Here is an 8,990-nt window from a genome sequence, read left to right as displayed (position 1 = left end):
CCCACCATGGAGTTGATTGTCAGTCTCATCATGGGGAATAACTACCACCAGCTGCCCAGCCACTCAACCAGGCCCAGCCAAGTTGACACACAAACATAATTACCATAGATCATAAAGTGCACGTGTTTTCTGGTGGTGCGTTAGTAGGTCTACAGGTACAGCATCCTGCATCCTCTTCCTATGACAATGAAATTAACTGAGCTGTACAAAACTAAACAAAACTAATTGAAATATGAAGCACAATTGACAGCTTTCTAGAGAAAGGTCCAGAGCATATGACATGTATCACTGATGGGCCCAAATTAAAAGCAACCAGGACTCTCTGATCAACATTCACCGTGGCTTTGAGATCTGAAATTTTTATCATTAAAAATTATTTATTATACTTTCATCCAATATTTATTTTTCCCTTGGATTCTTTGCATCCTAAAATGTTTTCATTCAAAGTTAACTACTTTTTAAGAAAAAATAAAAATACTGTGAAGTCCCCTTGCTGCTTAAACCGAACCCACCACCATAGAATAGATTCTGACTCATAGCAACCCTACAGGACAGAGTAGGGTTTCCAAGGCTGTAATCTTTAAGGAAGTAGACTGCCACATCTTTCTCCCATGGAGTGGCTAGTGGATTCGAACTGCTGATCTTTTGGTTAACAGCCGAACACTTAACCCATTGCACCACCAGACTCCTCCTTGCTGCTTAGAAGGTGTTAATTATTCTCAATGATTTCTGTTTTCCTCTTACTGTTTCTTTGAACCCTGGTAGATTTCTCAAAGTTGCAATAAAGGAATCATATTCTGTTTCCTCCTAACTGAAATCATTCTTGAAAAAAAATTTCAGGATCTCTTTATTAAAATAGCTTCAATGAAAATGTGGAACAAAACTCAAAATCATTAAAAAGAAAAAAAAAAAGACCAGCTTCCTGGTCTGACAGAGGGTGAAACCCCCTAGCCTGTGGCTTTTCGTCACCCTTCGGACTTGGAATTGAAATCACTCCCACAGCTTCCAGCCAGACAATGGACAATCCTATAAGGTGAACATTTACACCAGCTAGATACACTCCTTAGAAAAACCAACCATGGGAGATCAGAAGGGCAGTATTTGCACAGGGAGATAGCTCAGAGGGCAGGAATGCATAGGAAAGAAGGACACAGGGAAAAGGTAACCACAGGGAGGAAGTGGGAAGAGAGTTGTTACATTGTAGGGAATTCAGAAAGTCAAAATTAAGGAATGTTGTATAAAGTTACTTGGTGCCTTCCAATTTCCTAACTTAACTTTACTGCATCTAAATAGGAAAAAAAATCAAATAAAATAGCTTAAATAACAAAACAAAATGTTTTCTTTAAAATGTACACATTTATTCAAGATTTTACAAAGCAACATCTCCCCTTTATATGTATAATGAAATCGAGGACAATCTGGAGGGCTGCATTTGGCCTTCATAAATGTGGGTTATGTTAGCAGAGAGCCTGAGGGCATTTCTGGTTTTGAGGTAATCAACCTTTTAAAATGCATAATATACTTTTATGTGGTTTTAATGAGTACAAAAATATATTTGCATCTAGCATAAGGACTTTTCTCCCATAAAACATGAGTTATCTTAAATCTTTTCCTTCGGGTATATATTAAGGCATGTTTATAAATAAACTGCTGAGAGCAAAAGGGCTCCAGTTCCTACGTTTGTGCCAAAGCAGAGCAGAAAAAGGATGAAATACGGAGTTTTCCTAGCCGAGTTCACTGGTAGAAGATGGCGAGATGGAGTTTGAGCTGCTAGATGTTTATTAGGGATCAACACCTGTGAAGGAAAGGAGGCGGCAGCAGGATTGGCCAGAGGGAGAAGTCAAATTGCCATGTGTTCTGGTTCCCTAGTGCCATGCTGACAGGAATATACCACCAATGGGAGGCTTGAACAAACAGGAGTTTATTCTATTACAGTTCGGGAGGCCAAAGTGCCAGGCTCTAGGGGCCGGGTGAAAACCCCTCAACTTTGGGCTTCATCTCTGCCTCTTGCTCCTGGTCCACTGAAGCTAGAGGCATCTCTTCGCTCAGGAAGCTACTGGCTGCTGAGGCTGACAAGCCCAAGGTTGACAAATAAAATGGTACAGTCCCGCTGTTACCAAACCACACAGCAGGCCATTAATTCAAGTCCATTGTAAGTCCCCAGGTCGGCAGAGTGTGGCAGGCTGCTGAACAATGACATGGCTACATGCAGGATCCAAGCGTGCTGTAAGCTAGAGAGCATTCCCAAAGCTGTTTCTTATATATGGGAACCAGACCCCATCCCTAAAGCAGCTACTCAGCTGCTCCAGTACAGTCCACCATGGAGTTAATTACCAATATCACTACAGGGAATAACTACATTCAGCTGCCCAGCCACTCAGCCAGGCCCAGCCAAGTCAACACAGAAACATAATCACCACACCATGTAAGCCTGACAAAGCGTTGGCAACCTTGGCAAGGAGCTCTGGAGGGAAGATTGTCCACCCGAATGTCCTGCACTAGGCCAAAATGGCTGAGCCTTTCTTTATATCCTTGCCTTGCTCAGTCACCAGATGTGGGCTGCCCCTGGAAGGGTATCAAATAAGCAGAGTGACTCTTTGCAGATGAGGCAGACCCTGAAGGAACTGAGTGCTCGAGACTGTCTGCTGCCCTGGCTCCCCACCACTGGGCAGCAAGTCCTTTCCTGAAGGAAACCTAGGAGGTGCATCTTTGTGTCTACCACAGTCCACCCCTGTGCGATTCCTTCTGAATTCCTTTGGGCCACTCCTCCAGAGAGGAAACTTAGAAGAGGGATGTTAGTGGGATGAACTACAGGCCCACTGCTGCAATGGGCCTTGGGTACTCTTCATCTCCCTCCTCTAGTATCTGTCCACTCTAGGTCCCTCTCACTCTTGGCTACTGCCCTCTGGTGGTACCAGAGATGAAGGTCTGGGTCAGGCCAGCCAGTTTGGGTTAAGCCCCTGGTCACTATCCTCTTCTCAGGCTGGGATTACCATACCACTTACAATCACAAATGGGCAAGGGAATTACAAGATATGACCAAGTGGCACTGCAGTGCAGTGAATTACTTGGTATGGCTTTTCTACCTAGTCTTTGTATCTCCCACCGGATTACTGGGTGGGACCATGCAAATCAGGTGTGTAGAACACTGATGTTGAGATTGGTTAATTTTGTCACTCTGCCAGGCTTAAAATGAGCCCTCCTAGAGGCAGAGGAGGAGCTCTGGTAGCATAGTGCCTAAGGCACTTGACTGGTAACCAGAATGCTGGCGGTTCAAACCCACCAGCCACTCCTCGGAAGGAAGGTTGGGCAATCCTACTTCCGTAGTGATACTGCCTCGGCAACCCAAGGAGGGGTCGCTATGAGTCGGGTCCAACTCGATGGCACATAACAACAACAACAGAGGCAGAGGGGGGGCTCTCACTGGCATCAAGAGAGAGGAGCCGGAGGTGAAGTAGAGCACGTCCTTGGACCCGAGATCCCTGCGCTGGACCTCCTTTGTTGAGAGATGCCCCAGTGGAGAGATGTCCCGGCTGGCAGAGAGATGGTGGCAGTGGGACCAAGAGGCACAGGACAGAGTGGCAGGCTTACCTGGCCTACAGAGGCAGAGGCCGGGATGAGGGGCTAAAGGCCAGAGAGGAGTGTCTGAGGGCACGGCAGAGGGGAGATTGTCCTGGTTGTATCCTGAGAGTGTTCCTAAACCTGAGTTGTAGCCTGTTACTTCCCTACTAAACCCCATAATCGTGAGTGTTGTTTGTGAGTTCCATGTGGCCATTGCAGTGAATTACCGAACCCAGCAGAGAAGCAGTGAGTACTGTGGGAGAGATGGTTGGTGTCAAAGTTGGTAACAAGGCTGGCGGGTTGTGGCATGTCTGGCCTCATAGGAATAAGCCTTGGTCTGCTGATGGTGATTCTGTCTTCCTCTTGTAAAGTTAGAGGTCAGAAGATGCAGCCTCCATGTCCTTTTTGCAGGCACACATATATTTCTCCCTACCCCCATTGTGTAACTGCAGCCCTACCTCCTCCTGATAACCAAGATCAATGACCTCTGCCAGGACAGTGACTCCTCTTCTGGCTTTTTGGTCCCTGGGCACAGGGAGCCCAAAGTGTTCAGGCAGCGGCTGTAGTTTGTAGTTCAACGGGACTCTTGCTATGCCCCTGGAGGTGTGTTCCCTTTGGAGACCAGATCCCCTACCCCTGTAGAACTCAAAGTAACAGGCATGGTAATCACAAAGTCATTTGTCAAGGTTGTATTAATCAGGATTCAGTCAGAGAAACCTGTACTAGTCAGGGTTTAATCAGAGAAGCAGAACAATTAGGAGATTTTATATCTATATCAGGCAACCCCTGGTGATGCAAATGGCTAAATGCTCAACTACTAACCAAAAGATTGGTGGTTCAAATCCATCCAGAGGTGCCTTGGAAGAAAGGCCTGGGATGTGGTGAGCTATTTCTGAAATATTAAAAACCAGAAAATTCAAGTCCATTGCCATTGAAGTGATCCCTACTCATGGTGACCCCATGATTGGAACTGCTCCATAGAGTTCTCTTGGCTGTAAACTTTATAGAAGCAGATTGTCCGGTCGTTCTTCTGCGGTGCCGCTTGGTGGGTTTGAATCACCAACCTTCAGGTTAGTAGTAGAGTGCAAACTGTTTGTACCACCTGGGGACCTTTCTGAAGGATTACAACCATTGAATACCTATGGAGTGCAGTGCTATTCTGACACACATGATATGAGGTCAGCATGAGTCGGAATCCACTTGATGGGAACTGTTTTATTTGTTTTGTTTTTAATATCTATACCAATCTATGGGTATAAATATAGCTATCAGAGATTTGACCTTTGCCAACTGTGGGAGCTGGTTAAATAGCCCCTGGAGGTAAACTTGACATCTGATCCTGAAGCTTGAAGTCTGCAGGGCAGTCGGGAAGAGACGGTGGAGGACAACAAGGATAAGTTGGAACCCAGAAACATGAGATAGAACCCAGGAGAATGAACTGGAATCCATGTCAGACTCTCACGGTCTCCAGCTTTGATGGGGATGTCCTGCAGCAGAATCTAGCACATGTTGTCCAGAACTGTACACATACACACACTTGGCCCTGGTCTAGGAGATGGAGAAGCTGAAGGAGGGTTGTAGCAGCTGCAGGCCTGGTTGCTGGCCCATGCCAATGAGGTGAGCCAGTAAATGAGTGACAATGCACATGAACTTCAACTGCACTTGAAACTCTTGCACTGGTTTTCCATCATAAAACCTCTATGGCTGCTGCTTTACTTAGGCCCACCAAATCTGCAGTGTTTCTTGTGGCCCACCATAATTGGAAGCATACAGGTAAGAGAATTCTGTGAAATGTGGTTCAGTGTAGACAAGTTGTCACATTACAAAGCCACCACAGTCCCTTTATGGGTCATTGGGAGTGATGGTAAGTGAAGCCATTCCTGCTTCTATCCCTTGGTTCCCAGGCCATATTCTTCTTCTTCTTCTTTTTTTTAAATTATATTTTTAATTTTTATTGTGATTTGGGTGAAATTTTATGGAGCAAATTCATTTTCATTACAGCAGTTCATACACATTTTGTTTCATGACATTGACTGCAATTCCCTATAATGTAACAGCTCTCCCACTTCCTCCCCATAGTTACCTCTTCCCTGTGTCCTTCCCTCCCATGTACTCCCACCCCCGAGCTATCTCCCTGTGCAAACACTGCCCTTCTGTTCTTCCACGATTGATCCCTCCAAGGAGTGTATCTCCCTGATGTAAGTGTTCACCCCATATGCCTGTCTGTTTGCCAGCCCATATTCTTACAATGGGGAACATAATGCTATATGATTCCATACATACAGTGCATATACTGCTTATACCGCACCTCATCCTTACAGAATGTTACCTCCAAGCTTCAGCTCTTCCTTCAGCTGGCCACTCCAATGCTCTGGACTAGCAGCTTCTGGATGAGGTGGCATGTAATATAACTAGTGAGTCCTATAGTCCTGGGTCCACTCCTGCACTTCCTTTGCTGTAAAGTTGGTCCCCTGGTCTGATGCAGTGTTATGTGGGATCCCATGCTGGTAGATAAAAAAATCATCAGATAGAGGTGCTCGCTGAGTCCCTGGAGGAAGGATGGCTAAACTCAGACTTGAAATATGTATACATTCCTATGAGAAAGAACCATTGGCTCTTCCAGAATGGAAGAAGCATGAAGTTGTGAACTTACCATCTAGTGGCCAGTTGGTCTCCTCAAGGAATGGTGCAATATTGGGGGCTCAGTGTTGGTCTCAGTGGTTGGCAGGTCGAATAGTCTGTAGTGTCAGTAGTTAGATTTGCTTTGGTAAGTGGGAGTCCATACTGTTGGGCCCATGCATAGCCTCCATCTCTGCCACTGTAGCCACTTTGTTCATGTGCCTATTATGCCAATACTGGGGTGGCCAATGACAGAGATTGGCAGATGTCAGCTGCCCAAGTCATTTTATCTCCTTGGTTGTTCAGTGCCTCTTCTGAGCTAGATGCTATCTTGTGGACATTAACAAGTGATACAAAGATCTGTATACTTAGTACCCACTTCCATATCTTTGCCGCATGCTTCTACCTCAGACTTCCTTGTTCCTGACCTTCCAGTCTTTTTCTTCCGAGTCCCTTACCAGCTGGTAATGACAATCACCACTGACTATGAGTCTGTAAATATTGTAATCTCAAGACAGTCCTTTTCCCACACAAAGTGGATGATCAAGTGCATCACTGGGAGCTCTGTTCTCCAGGAGGATTTTCAACTCGCCACTGTCTCTCAAGGCCTCCTCTGAGTGAGGCTGTAATGCAGCCACTGTCCAACTTTGGCTTGTACTCATGTATTGACCCATCCTGTCCATAAGCCAAGATCAAATTTTCCCTCTTCTTCTAGTTTATCGGAGGGGATCTCCCTTAGGCCGGAGGCATGAACTGAGCGAGGAGCACTGGTACAACAATGGCATGTGCTGTGAGGGGGCTGAACTACCTGATCATGCTGTTAGCTTCTGCCCTTTGCTCCTGCTACTGCTCACTCCTGGATATCTTCCTTTTGTCTTTTGTTGGGTTGTCGCTAGGTCCATCTGACCTTAAGATTCACTGGGTCTGATAGGACCCAGTTTATGACAGACAGCTCTAGTTGCACAGTCACTTAGTGTCAGTCAGGTGTTCCGTTCCTACTAGGGCACAGTAGCATACCAGAAGTTGTTTTTCAAAAGGCATGCAATTCTTTCTTGCAGATGGCATGGCCTCAATACTGAATGCCTGCATTGTGATTTGCCCACTGAGGTTTGTCACAGACTCCATACTGCATCTTTTCCCACCACTGATATCTCCAGCACCATGCGATCTGCTGGATCACATGACCCAAAATGGCAGGACAGCTTGCATGTCAGCCTAGACCTGCTACAGAGCCCTTTGGTACTCTGGATCTCAATCATAGCTAGATGTGGTAGGCCTCTAAATCTCCCTAGGGCTGATTTCCCACTCTCAGTGACATGTGTACCTTACTAAGAAGCGACATACAAGCCAACTCTTCTTCATCCATCCAGTCAACAAAACATCATCAATGTAATGATGACTATGTTCAGATGGTTCATATTTCTTCAGATTAAATTAGGATAGAGGGTAGGGGACTTAATATAGACCTAAGTCAAAATTGTAAATGTTTGTTCCAATCTGAATGCCAACTCTTTCTGATTTTCTTTTCTACTTGGAGAAGAAAAGAATGTATTTGACAAACAAATGGCCACACAACATGTATTTGAGGCTACATTAGTTTGCTCCCACAAAGATACCACATCTGACACAGCTGTGGTCAAAGCTACTACTTAGTTGAGCTTGCATGAGTCCATAGTCATCTCCCAGGATCCATCTGGTTTCTGCAGGTACAAGACTGGTAAATTAAATGTAGATATGATGGGAATCACTACCTCTATATCCTTTAGATCAGTAAAGGTGGCACTAATCTCCACAATGCCTTACTAGGATGTGATTATCTACTGTGGTGGTGATTTAGTATCAGAGGCTTATGCTTGCACTTCCCCAGTAAGATAGTTATCATCTCACTGGCTGTGATGGTTAATTTTATGGGCTAATTTGGCTAGGCTATGGTGCCTGATTGTTTGGTCCAATACTAGTTTAGATGATGTTATGAAGCACTTACATGTAATTAAATCAAGTGGCCTTAAGTAAAGCAGATTACCTTCCATAATGTGAGTAGGCCTCATCCAATCAGGTGAAGGCTTTCAGAGCAAAAAGGGAAGTTTTCTGAGCAAGTAGAGGAAGCAGAGACAGGGATCCAGGTAAGGCCATGGCCCTCCCAAGTGGTGGTGGAAAAGCCGGGGAAAGCAGAGAAAAAGCCAAGGGACAGACCAGGACAGAGCAAGGAAGCAGAGGCAGGGATCCAAGTAAGGCTGGGGTCCCAGGCCACACCCCTCCCAAGCGGTGGGAAAGCAGAGAAAAGGTCAGGGGGGAACCAGGACAGAGTGAGGAAGTAGAGGCAGGGATCCAGGTAAGGCCAGGGCCCCAGGCCATGCCTCTCCCAGGTGGTGGGAAAGAGGCAAGGATCTATGTAAAGGGGAGGGTGAGGAGGGTGGAGAGGTGAACAGCTAAGAAAGACAAACTTGTTTGTCAGTTTGTCCTACTGTGGTGGTGTGTTGCTCTGAGGCATGAGGCTGTGTCACTGGTGTTTCAAACCCAGTAGGGTTGCACAAGGTGTACAGGTTTCAACAGCTTACAGACTGAGACAGACTAGGAAGAAGGAGGAGGCCATCCACTTCTCAAATAATTGGCCAGGGCAAAACTTATGAATAGCAGAGAAACACTGTCTGATACATTACTGCGCAACTGTATGAATAGCCTGGAAACATTGTCCAATACATTGCAGGAGGATAAGCTGTTTAGATTGGAAGGCTCTCAAAATAGGACCAGGAAAGAACAGCATCATCAGAGTAGAACCAGCCTTAATGATATGGATAAGGTAAAGCTTT

Source organism: Orycteropus afer, unplaced genomic scaffold, assembly GCF_000298275.1.
Source record: "Orycteropus afer afer isolate SDZICR_OR568_19922 unplaced genomic scaffold, OryAfe1.0 scaffold00287, whole genome shotgun sequence".
Lineage (NCBI taxonomy): Eukaryota > Metazoa > Chordata > Mammalia > Tubulidentata > Orycteropodidae > Orycteropus > Orycteropus afer.
The sequence above is the reverse complement of the archived record's forward strand: the minus strand, read 5'-3'. Positions refer to the sequence as shown.